The sequence below is a fragment of the Lynx canadensis genome, chromosome B3 (assembly GCF_007474595.2).
Source record: "Lynx canadensis isolate LIC74 chromosome B3, mLynCan4.pri.v2, whole genome shotgun sequence".
Lineage (NCBI taxonomy): Eukaryota > Metazoa > Chordata > Mammalia > Carnivora > Felidae > Lynx > Lynx canadensis.
This window is the reverse complement of record NC_044308.2, coordinates 83,813,005-83,825,786: the sequence shown is the minus strand read 5'-3', so window position 1 is coordinate 83,825,786 and position 12,782 is coordinate 83,813,005.

The window sequence follows — 12,782 nt, the reverse complement described above, 5'->3', positions numbered from 1 at the left end:
TCTGGCATTCTAGCTTCTCGTAAGGGAAGCATGCCTGTTGCATTATGGGAGGGCTTGGATAAGGGGGCAGCAGGAAGCTGAATCGCACTTTTTATATAGATTGAGGAGCCGAGGAGGAGGAGGTTGAGGTGGAGACTTCTCTTCCTCCTTCTCTAGGTCTGCTTTCTTTGGATACAGGTAAGGGGCCCTTAATTGTTTCCCTGCTTGATTGCTGGGTTTTAGAAAGCGTTGTCATTAAATCCGGATCGACCTTACATTGCTTATATATATCTCGATTTTTTTCTTAAGGCCCAAAACACTGAATATAGGGGACTTCTCCCCATTTCCCCTCCAATTTGCAAAAAAAGTCCAATTGTAGGATAATATTATAATTGACATTTCCCTCTGGCGGCCACATTTCCTCCACCAGTTTGTACTGGGGCCAAGCCTTTGTGCAAAAGAAAATGAGTCACTTTTTCTTTAGGGTTTGTAGATCACAATGCATTTCAAAGGAGTACTGGCCTTTGTTGGGGAGTTACCCATTTATAGGAAGAAGAAGGAAAAGGCGTCCCTTATCTCAATTTCCTATAACTGGCCAGGAGAAACCTCATCTCCTGGCCCTGCGTTTTGGCTGGCTATGCGACTGGCAGCCAAAAGCCCTGGTAGTCTTGTGAGGTGCTGGGAGTAGTCACTGTTACCCAGGCTTGACCCTACCTCTGAGAGCTGACCTGGTCTTCCCCAATTTCTCATACCCCAATGTTGTCTGACCAAGCAAGACTCCCCTGGTTATAGAAGAATGCATTAATTTTATTTTGGCCCCAAAGTAATTTACATCCCAATTTTTTCAGGATGCATCCTAAAGGAGTATTGACCTTGGTTGGGGAATTGCCCATTAATTTTTTTTTTTTTTTTTTTTAAGTAACCTCTGCATCCAGCATGGGGTTTGAACTCACAACCCCGAGATCAAGAGTCACATGCTCCACTGACTGAGCTAGCGAGGTGCCCCAACGTTTTTCAAGGTAGAAGATGATAACCTGGCTTCCCCCACCTTCCACCAAACTTGTTTAGTTGTGTTACACCTTTGGTTCATCCAGGTGATAATCAATGGGTAACCTAAGTTAGGGACTGGGAAGGAAAGGAATGAGTTAGCAAGGACACTGGAATCATTCAATGGTTAGGGAGAAGATTATAGATCTTGTTCAGGTGAAGGTAGAGGCAGAAGGAGTATCTAGGATAATTCCTATATTCCCCATATTCCCCATATAATTCCTATATTCCTTGCTTTGTCACTAACTTTTAAAATTGCCTTCTGGGGAGCCTGGGTGGCTCAGTTGGTTGAGCATCTGACTTCAGCTCAGGTCATAATCTCACTGCTAGTGGGTTTGAGCCCTGCGTCGGGCTCTGTGCTGACAGCTCAGAACCGGGAACCTGCTTCGGAATCTGTGCCTCACTCTCTCTCTGTCCCTCTCCCGCTCACCCTCTGTCTCTTTCAAAAATAAATAGATGTTAAAACAAAAATTTTACAGTTGCCTTCTGAGACCTTTCATGGGCCAAGGTCACTGTCATTCCTTTTTTACTCAGTCTACAGAGCATGAAAAATGAGTCATTTGGTCTTCTCTTTTACTCATTCCATAATGCAAGAACCAGTTTGGTAACCTACATGAATCATTAGATTATCCTTTAATTGACTTTGGGATATTTACAAAAAAGGATCTACTTTCAAAGGATAAGATTTACCCCCCAGTAAGGATTTACAAGAGAACATGCCCAAGTTCTGCCCTCTTCTTTAAAATGTTTGCTTTTATCTGGAACTAGGAAAACATTTCATAGTTGGAAAAAATTTGGTGCCAACTCAGTCTTTAACTGAGCTAGTATGTTTGGTATTTTGAAGAGGCTTGGGCCTTTTATGTTTTTAAAACCTCTGGTTCAGGCACTTTCTTCTGTCTGTAATGTCTCCACATGTTTCCCTCCTTCCCATTTCCAACTTCAGGCTGGGGAATACAATATACTCTTTGAGGCCCAGGACAAATATTGTCCCTTCTGCCTTCTTGGCACCCTCACATTGCAGGCAGGGAAAACTGCCTCTTCTGGACTGTTTTCTCCAGTTGACTGTGTGCCCTTTTAACAGAGGCTCCACATGCCTATCTTTGAGTTGCCATTATTATTATTATTATTATTTTATTTTTATTGAAAGGAGATACAAGTTTTTAAAAAAAACTATAATGTTTATTTTTGACAGAGAGAGAGAGACAGAGCACGAGTGGGAGAGGGGCAGAGAGAGAGGGAGACACAGAATCTGAAGCAGGTTCCAGGCTCTGAGCTGTTGGCACAGAGCCAGATGCGGGGCTCAAACTCACGAGCTGTGAGATCATGACCTGAGCTGAAGTCGGACCTCAACCTACTGAGCCACCCATGCGCCCTGGAGATAGAAGTTTATTGAATACGCTGCAAGGGAGCAGTGGGCAGGACAGCACGAAGGAGAGACTAGTCTGCCTCAGTTGCCATCATTCACATACCTGCATACAGCATAACATTCATTCATTTAAGGTGTACAGAACTCAGAAATGTATTGACCAGTGTTCTATCTGCCTGGGAAGGTTGGAACCCAGAGCCCACCCTGAGGAGGCTACATGAGGGTGCCCAACCTGGGGGCAGGACCCCCTGGCACTTGGCAGTAGCAATCGGTCGACATCAGGGAGGACTGACAGGAAAGCAGGATGGGCCTGGGGTTCAGGGCCAGGACTATTGGAAGGCCTGGAGGGACAACATAGGCAGGGACCAAGACAGGGATTTGGCATGGAGTTGGGGGAGGGTGAGAAAAAAGGGGCCACTGGGATGGCTTAGGAGGGGACTTAGGGACCAGAGCTAAGGCATTACCCAAAATGTGAGAAAAAAATCGAGCGACCAGCCAAATTGTTAGCACAGACTGCAGCTGTCACTACATTGTTGAAGAACAGGGAATCATTACATTTGAGAAGGAAAACTTAAGCTGGGCCTAGAAGAACATGATTTGGACATTTAGAGGTATGTGGGAAAGAAATTCCAGGCAGAAGGGTGGTAACAAGCATGTAGTGTTTATAAATGGAGAGGCCATTTGTGAGTGTGGGACCAGCAGCAGGCGTGGGGGCTACAGGACCCAGGACGGTGCAGTCCAACTATGGAAATTCAGGAAAGCGTGGCAAAGGAGTCTGTGCCAAATACAGAAGGAAAGAAGAGGACCCCTATGCTTTCTGAGCAGAAACAAGAGTGATGAGGACAGCCATGTGTTGGGGAGATGGTGGGAGTGGTTGATTGAAGCCTGGGAGTCCTGGTGTCCTGGAATTGCCAGGAGACTTAGATAACCAAGTGAGAGCCGAGGCAACTCCAATCTTAGTTGGTGTGTGCGAAACCACCATATACGCAGTTCCCATCTTCCCGGAACATAGGATTTATTTGGGAGATTTGGGGGGAAAATACTTTTATATGGAAACAAATGCAGCTATACAGTCTTGGGGTAGAATGCAGATTTAGAATGAGGTTTCAAATAAGTGTTGTGCCAGTTGTTCTGGCTGATCCCTCCCTCACCTCTAGGGAGAACTTGTTGCCCTGCACCTCACGGGCACCTCAGTAGTGAAGGTTGGGAGGGCCTGTGAGACATTCTTCATGGGCTGCTGGGAGAGTTAAGGAGCCTCACAGACTTGGGATGGCCGTGCCCGAAGGTCAGCGGCTGGCACTGACTGGGCAACAGGACCAGGAATCCCTCCCTATTTTGTGTCAACTTTTCTCCCGCTGTCACTGGGGGGGGGGGGCACTCCACTGAAAGGAAGAAGAGGAAACTCTCCACTTCCGAAATCACCTACTGGTGTCGTTTTCACATTAAAACACTTCTTGTGTTAGAGGAATGGAAGTTTTTAGGTATCTCAAATTCCCGTTACTCAAGACTTACACATGTGGACCTAGAAGTAGACGTGGGAAGGATTGTTTGTGTAAACAGGTGTAGCCAAGGAGTCACATGGATGCTAACTTTGAGGTTTTTCCCAGATTACTTAGAGACTTAGAACAAAATGGCTGGAGTGAAGTAGTTAAAATGAGAACAATCTGAAGGACATATACTTACTTTACTCTTATTTTTCTAAAAATGTCAAGCTTTCTGCCCTCTTCCTCTACTATATAAATGATCACAATAGTGTTACCTGCTTGTCAGGAAAGCTAAAGAATATAGAATCAACAGAAGTAAAAAGTGGCCTCTCCCTTCCCCCTGAAGTCTTCCTTCTGTCAGGGTTAGCTGCTGTAATTGTTGTGTATTTTTTAAGGACACACTCTGGGACTACTTGGGCTACCAGGTAATTTTCCAGCTTCTGGGAGACTGCAGGGAACATAGTAGACAAGGTTGTAGGCCTTCTAGATTTTTCCCTTTATAAACATGCATCCATTCAACAAATATTCGAGCACCTCCTTTGTTTGAGACATTGTTCCAGGCATTAGGGTACCTCTATGTCCAATCAGGCATGTATCCTGTTCTGCAAGCCTTTCTCCTTACTTGTACCTCTTAGGCATCATTCCATTTTGGTCCAAAATGGACTGACTCATTCCTTTCAAAAGCTAGTCCATTGTATGAATGTGTCATAATTTGTCTAATCTTCTATATGAGCACATTTACACTTGTGACCTAGTTTTTCACTGTTACAAACATAATAATGGGGATATTTTCATGTTCTTAGTGGCTACTGTGAGCCACCCCTCCTCCTAGGCAAAGATGGTCTGGTAAGCCATGACTGTAGGTTGGATGCCAAGCCCTGGGCCTGGCTTTTTAAAAAGGACCACCAGATTTCCTGAATAGTGGTGACCTGGGAGGAGCCACAGGGTTGGTCAGAGGCCCAAGTGAAGAGGCAGCTCTTTGTGAAGGAGTTTTTGGGCGAAATGCCACTGAGAGATGTGACATCCCACCTATCTTCTTGCCTACCTCAGAGCAGCTACAAAAGTCCCTGTGTTCTCTGTGTGCCTGGATTCCTGGTGGAAGCTGCTGGATGGGCTGGTGTCTTAGCTGGCACCTGTGGAAACTCAGTCAGTCTGGCAGGCACATGCTGGGTCCCGTAAACAATGCTTATGGACATTTGCCCCTCCTTGTGGCTTTATTTCCTTAGGCCAAATTCCCACATGTGAAATTTCTGGTTCTCACATAGGTTGCCAAATCACCCTCTTTTGAAGGTTGTAACAATTTACACCCTCATTAACAGTGACTAAAGTTCATCTCTCACCCCCCGCCCCCCAACCCCGACCCATGATAACAATGGCTATTTATCAGTCTTTTTGACTCTTGTCACTCTGGGAGAGTGAAAATGGCATCTAATCATTGCTTTAAGTTGAATTTCTTTAATTGTTGCTGATGTCAAGCATCTTTTAATGTTAATAGGTTCTATTTCTTCTGTGAAATGCTTTTTCTTTTGCTGTTTTAAAAAATATAGTTTATATTTTATTAAAAACATTTTAAAATAATTTTTTTAATGTTTATTTATATTTGAGAGAGAGACAAAGTGCGAGCAGGGGAGGGGCGGAGAGATAGGGGGAGACACAGAATCTGAAGCAGGCTTCACCTTTCGTTTCTTTTCTATAACTTCCTCCAGTTTCTTCTGTAATGTAATCACGTTTAATGTACTTTTCAATTATTTGTATTTGAAATCAAGCATTATAAAGATATTAAGTCATACTTAATATGCAAAGTTTGAAACAATGAAAATCCTCCCAAATTAAAAAATAATCAAGAATCATATAATCTAGAAAAAGTTGGCTTAGTCAACTCCATTTAAGTATTGCTCCAGTCTGTCTTGAATTAATGTTTTAAATTATATAAAGTCTTTAGGAACACATATCCTGCATAAAATCCAACAGCCCTGTATCCTACATCACATTTTATTTCTTTAAAAAAGGAATATCTTATCAATCTCTTAAGCTCTTCTTATTTTTGAATTTTGTGAGAAAGCTTTATTTTTTTCCCTTCCTCTGCTTATCTAAAGACTTTGAGATGACTCTGACATGTCTTCAGAATGTGTTAATACTGGTTGAACTTCTGTATTAATAGGCAACCAGCATAAATATTTATTTTGGCAGCATATCAGGGATACCAAAGATTCCTAGAACTTCTTAGGGCGATGTCAGATAATCCAGCTTATATTGTACAAATAATTTATAAAATTATAATGAAATAACATATAATGTGACATAATAATACAAGGCAGCTGCTTCTAAATCCCTGGCCTATGTGATATATGTTCCAAATGGGATTGAAACTCAGCCGGAGGAAGCTCAGAATTCTAGTGTTAATGACAGAAAACACCAATTAGCTTTAATGAGCAGATGTGCCTTTTAAGCAAATAGTTGGAAACCACATCCACCTTGTCCAGTTTTGGACAAGCTCTTCTAGGACCTTAAGTTTATCATGTTTGTATTAAATAGCAGTATATATACACATATATATACACATATATATAGAGAGTATACTGTATATATATTTAATATATATACAGTATATATATTAAATAGTTGTATATATGTACATATATATGTACATATATACATACATATACATATACATATATATGTACACACAGTATTAAATGGTCTGTATATAAATAGACTTTATATAATTTAAAACATTAATTCAAGACAGAGACTGTAGCAATACTTGTAGCAATACTTAAATGGAGTTGACTAAGCCAACTATTTCTAGAATACATGATTCTTGATTATTTTTTAATTTGGGAGGATTTTCACTGTTTCTAACTTTGCATTAAGTATGACTTAATATCTTTATAATGCTCAGTAATGAATAGCACAGTCCAAAGCCTATCTGATATAATATTCAGAGTCACAGAAGGGAAGTTATTTTACTTTACCAATTGATTATTCTGTTCAATCTTGTCTCATAGGTGAACTACTGATGAGTTCAAATATCTTCCTAAGTAGCCAAATCTCCTGCAGAGGAATTTTAGACTTTAAAAGTATAGCATCCTAAAACTGTTGATCACGTATCAAAATGATTCATTGAACAGCAAAGTTTTTAGTTACGTTATTTTGTATTCTATATTTGCTCCCTCGGAGGTTATTTTAAACGCTACAAAGAATGCTACAGCAGGAATGGCCAGCTATTTGTCTGAGATTTAAAGGAGACTAAGTATGAAATCACTATTGTGTTTGTACTTGGAAATTAGGCAGAATGAGTTAGAGGAGGTGGGATCTGTTGACGTGAGACTTGTTTAAGTGGGTCCTCTTGTTTATATGCATTTGCTAATGGGACAGGCAGGTCGGCAAACAATGACCTCCAGAAGGGTACATTTGGCCCTTGTCCTTCGGTCTACCTGTAGGATCCCACCCTTCCAGCCAGACACTGCTCCCTGCCTTCCTCTCTTCACAGCAGCTTCGGGGCCTCAGCCTCCTCAGCCTTCTCCACAGCCCAGCCTTGTTGCCTCCTTGTTTCCTTGCATACTCAGCTTTGGCCTTCTCAACACTCAGCTTCCTCAGTTCTCATCTCCTTTCATTCTGCATCTCCCGCCCCAAGCCCCCTTCCTTAGCTGCTCTGGTCATATGGATGAACTCTGTTCATTTACTTCTGATGGGAGGGGAGCAAGATCATGCCACCTTTCTAGTCCACAGGTCTGTGGATCTGCATGTGGGGGGCATACCTTTGCAAGGGGGAGCAAGTTTTCATTTCTTGAGGACCTGAGGTCAGAGTGGGGACTGATGGTGCTGACAATAAAGTGTGGTGGGGAAAATTCACTTCCTTCCATATCTCCCAGGAAACTACTGATACCACTGGCATCTGGACTACATGTCGGCCAATATCAGGGTTCCTGATCTACCAATGCCACCTCACTTGCTTGTTGCATTTCCCAGAAGTTTCTTAATAGTCAGTCACCTGGTGCCAAACACAATGGGAGTATTAGAAAGCAGGCCTCAGTGCCTAGCGCTTAGTAACCATTCAATAAGGATTTGTTACATGCATGTATGAATGAATACAGGGGTTAGATCGACTCTTCTGTAGCTCCTTTATTTGGAATCAAATTACAATACTTGACATATTTAGGGGCACTTGGGTGGCTCAGTTGGTTAAGCCTCTGATTCTTGATTTCAGCTCAGGTCATGATCTCATGGTTTGTGAGTTCAAGCCCCACACCAGGCTCTGCACTGACAGCAAGGAGCCTGCTTGAGAGTCTCTCTGCCCCTCCCCCACTCATATTTGCAAGTACGCTCTCTTTCAAAATAAATAAAATTAAACTTAAAAAAGTTACTTGCCATAATCATATTTTAACAAATTGATAAAGTGTATTTACCTTGTGAAACAGAATAAAGGAAACCTCATTTAATACGGAGCTGGGAGGCCAGAAGATTCATGGCATCAAGCCCTGCATCGGGTTCCGCGCTGACAGCACGGAACCTGCTTAGGATTCTCTCTCTTCCTTTCTCCCTCTCCCTGTCTCTCTCTCCCTCAAAATAACTTTTATTTTTTTTTTTAAATTTTTTTTTTTCAACGTTTATTTATTTTTGGGACAGAGAGAGACAGAGCATGAACGGGGGAGGGGCAGAGAGAGAAGGAGACACAGAATCGGAAACAGGCTCCAGCCCAGAGCCCGACGCGGGGCTCGAACTCACAGACCGCGAGATCGTGACCTGGCTGAAGTCGGACGCTTAACCGACTGCGCCACCCAGGCGCCCCCTCAAAATAACTTTTAAAAATGCTAACTATTTTAAAACTATTTTAAAAATAAGTAACTTTTAAAAATGCACAAAAGTTTTACCAAGCATTTACTGTGTTTTGAGACATTGCGTGACATGTTTAGAGGGTTTTCCTTAGTTTATGTACTCAAATTGACTACCCTTGGTCGGGTCCTTTCCTCCAACACCAAGCCACTGTATCAGCACTTTCTCTACCCTAGGAACAAGATCTCAGCCCTGCTACCAGAGCCAATCTGCTTTTCACCTTGTCTTTCTCCTTCAGCCACAAACATCCTCTTCGTTGCTCCTGGAATAGCTCAGACTTCAAAGGCTCTGCCCAGCCCCTGCAGGAGAGACTTGGGCAAAGAACCCCAAGGTTACTGTGGCTGCTGGTCCATGCAAATCACAAAAACCTAGTGGGCCATTATGTGTTTTCTTGCCTCCTTGGCTGGGCCAGGAACTCCTTAAGTGCTGGCTCTGTGTGACCCGCCCTACCACTCCCAGGGCCCCTGGCAAAGGGAGACACACTTACTACAGTTAAACTTTATTATAACATTCTTTCCAGGGGACATAAGGACATGTTTCTTATTAGACCATAAACTCCGAGGGCAGAGGTCATGTCATATTGGTCTTTCTGTAACCCAGCACTGGCATAGCCAGCATATTGTGGGCATAGAGTAGTGGGAGGTAAGTGAATGGATTGGTGAAAATTTACAGGAGGTAAACAACATACATGGGATAGTTTCCTGAAAGCCTGTCATTCTTTTCTCATAAATTAAAAGTATTTTCAGGGGCACTTGGGTGGCTCAGTCGGTTAAGCGGTTAAGCGTCTGACTTCAGCTCGGGCCATGATCTCACGGTCCATGGGTTTGAGCCCTGCATCAGGGTCTGTGTTGACAGCTCAGCGCCTGGAACCTGCATCGAATTCTGTGTCTGCCCTGTCTCTTTGCCCCTCCCCTGCTCATGCTCTGTCTCTCAAAAATAAATGTTAAAAAAAAATAAATAAATAAAAGCACTTTCAGCACGAAAGTTGTCTTGGAAAATAAAAGTATTTTCAGGATGAAAGTTTTCTTGGAACTCAAGTACATGATTAATAAGCAGGAATAGCCAGTGGTTGCTGGTAAGCCAAGCTGGGGTGACAATAGTCAGCTTGTTATATTGATAGAGTGAAGTTGTGTGTGGATTTTTAAAATGGCAGATCTTACCAAAAAAAAGCAGACCTGAGATACTTGGAAGAGTGACTCCATATTACTTAGGGATAGAATTCAGGGGTGGGGAGATGAGAAAGGAATTAAAACTGGTTCAAGGTTTCTGGGCTGGAGATTGAAGTGCTTTTTGCCATTAACAGAGAGAAGAACGTGAGATAAGAAAGAAGGTGCACGATTAGTTTGGGCTTGAATATGTCTCTGAACTCCAGCGTCCATAATTATTAAATAGGGGTTATGCTTGCTCTTTCTGAGGAAATGAGATGATGTGAAAGCACTTTGAAATTTGAAAAGGGAAGGACTAGACAATTATGTTAATGATAACCTTTATTATGATTTTAATTATACTTAGATATATTCTTTTTTTTTAATGTTTATTTATTTTTGAGAGGGAGGAGGGGCCGAGAGAGAAGGGGACAGGATTTGAAGCAGGCTCTAGGCTGAGAGCAGAGAGCCCAATGGGGGACTTGAACATGCAAATCATGAGATCATGATCTCAGCCAAAGTCAGATGCTTAACTGACTGAGCCGCCCAGGGGCCCCATGGCTGCTGTTTATTAAGGCTTTAGATCTGATCCCCCAGCTCACTGTCTTCACCTGTATCTTTAAGCTCATAAACTTGGCTCACACCTGTCCCATCTGAAAATCAAACCAAACAAAACCCCTTGCTACCATCCTATCTCTTTCTCTTCACAAGCTTCCTGCAAAGATAAATCTGATTAGCTCACTTCTCTTCTTACCTCCCTACTCCCTCTCTAATCCGGGTTTTGCCCTTATCACTCCACAATGAATGAGTCATCAATTGAGCCCCATGTGGACAAAACAAATTGGCACTTCCCTTCCAACTTTTGGTTGATCTCCCTGAGCCACTTGATCTCCTGGCTGTCCCTTCTTTTCTTAGCTTCTCACACAGGTCTCCCCTCCTTACTATCAAATCTCAGCTCCTCTTGAGTGCCCTTTATTGGCTCCCTTTGGACTCATCCCCTAAATGCCAGAGTCCCTGGGTTTATTCTGTACTCTGTTCTTCCCATTCTCTGTGCTTTCCCTGGGTGACCTCATCTACAACCACAGCTGCAGTTACTAGGGACTTATTGAAAATTCACATGCCTGTTCAGACTTCTCTTCTGACTTCTGGGCCCATAGGCCTACATGCCTCTGGACAACTCCATTTAAATGTCCCTCAGGTACCTCAGCCTCAGCCTCACCTTAACAGAATTCATGTCTTTTCAGTCAGATGTCTTCCCCTGGATTCTTTGTGAATATTGTCATCATCCAGGATCCCAGCTTCTTTACCCCATTTCTAGTCAGTTATGAATAATAGCAAGATGAGGGAATTTTTGTTCCCTAGAATCCCAGAGAAGTTGAGGGATGCAGATTGGCTTGATAGGGCTGTACGCCCAAGGAGAAGCAGCGGATTGAGGAGCCACATACAATGGAGAGAACCAGGTGGTAGGAATGGCATATTGGGAGCTGGCCCAGTGAGGGAAGGGTAGCTATGGGTGATGCTTCCAATCCTGGGTAACCTTAACTGAGCATCAGTAGGTGCTGAGGTATTTGGAGCTCTGGAAGAAAAAGGAACAAAGCTGGAACGTACCCAAACAGATCTGAAAAGAAATACTTCAGAGAGGAATGGGGACAGAGAGAAGCCCAACACAGCAAGACTTGGAAATGGGAGGGCCAAGTGTACTTCAATTTCTCAAGGGTAAGATGCCCCGGAGTGAGTATGGGTTATAGATGTTCATTTCATTTATAGGTTCTACCTCCAACCTGATCTTCTTTTTCTTAGTATCCTCTAGGCTACTGCGCACCCCCAACTCTTGTTTCATCTTATCAAGCTGTTGTCTCTTTTAACTTTTGTATGTTAAGGTAAAAATTCCTTTGCTTCTTACACAGGGCCCTTCAGGATATGGTCCCCGTTTACCATGTAGCCCCATCTCTTGCTCCTGACTACACAGTCTTTTTGCTTCAGCCACATGAAAAGTTTTTCCAGCCCTTTAAAAGCATCACACCTTCATATAGCAGTTCCATGTGCCTTTTGGAGTATCTGTCTTACCCTCTCCTCCCTAAACTCATTCATTCTGTCACTTCTACTTTTCCCTCAAGCACCATCTCAGAAGCCTTTTATAACCCCAATCTGATTTTCTCTGGCCTATCATGGCATTCTACACATAAAAAAAAAAAAAAAAAAAAAAAACCAAACAAAAAAACCAAAAAACAAAAACAAAAAACCAGAAAACAAACAAACAAACAAAAAAAACCTTTACCACATCTCACTGTAATCAGTTAACTCACCTCTCTGCCTTAGCAGACTGGTTATGTTAGGAAGGTAGATTTCAGCGTAGCTGGCTTTCTATCCCCAATATTTAGCTCATAAACAGCAGTTGATATTTCCAAATGAATAAATAAAAAGTTATCAACCATGAAAGTTTTAAATTTTTTTTTTCAACGTTTATTTATTTTTGGGGCAGAGAGAGACAGAGCATGAACGGGGGAGGGGCAGAGAGAGAGGGAGACACAGAATCGGAAACAGGCTCCAGGCTCTGAGCCATCAGCCCAGAGCCTGACGCGGGGCTCGAACTCACGGAGCGCGAGATCGTGACCTGGCTGAAGTCGGACGCTTAACCGACTGCGCCACCCAGGCACCCCTCAACCATGAAAGTTTTAAAGTTTAAGCAGTAGGATATTTAAAAGAAACTTTTTAACATTTAAACAGCAGGCCATTCAATGGTCATTTCACGTGCTAGCCATTCACCTTGTTCCCAGAAGTGAGTGCAATCTTGCTGGCCCATTTGCCAGTGGGAAGATATGGGCATTTAAAAGTGCATCTCCAGGAGGTATCACCAACCCACAGAGGGATCTCAAGCAGCCTGTCATCTACAGAGCCCACCAGATCAGGGTCCATTTCCTGGCC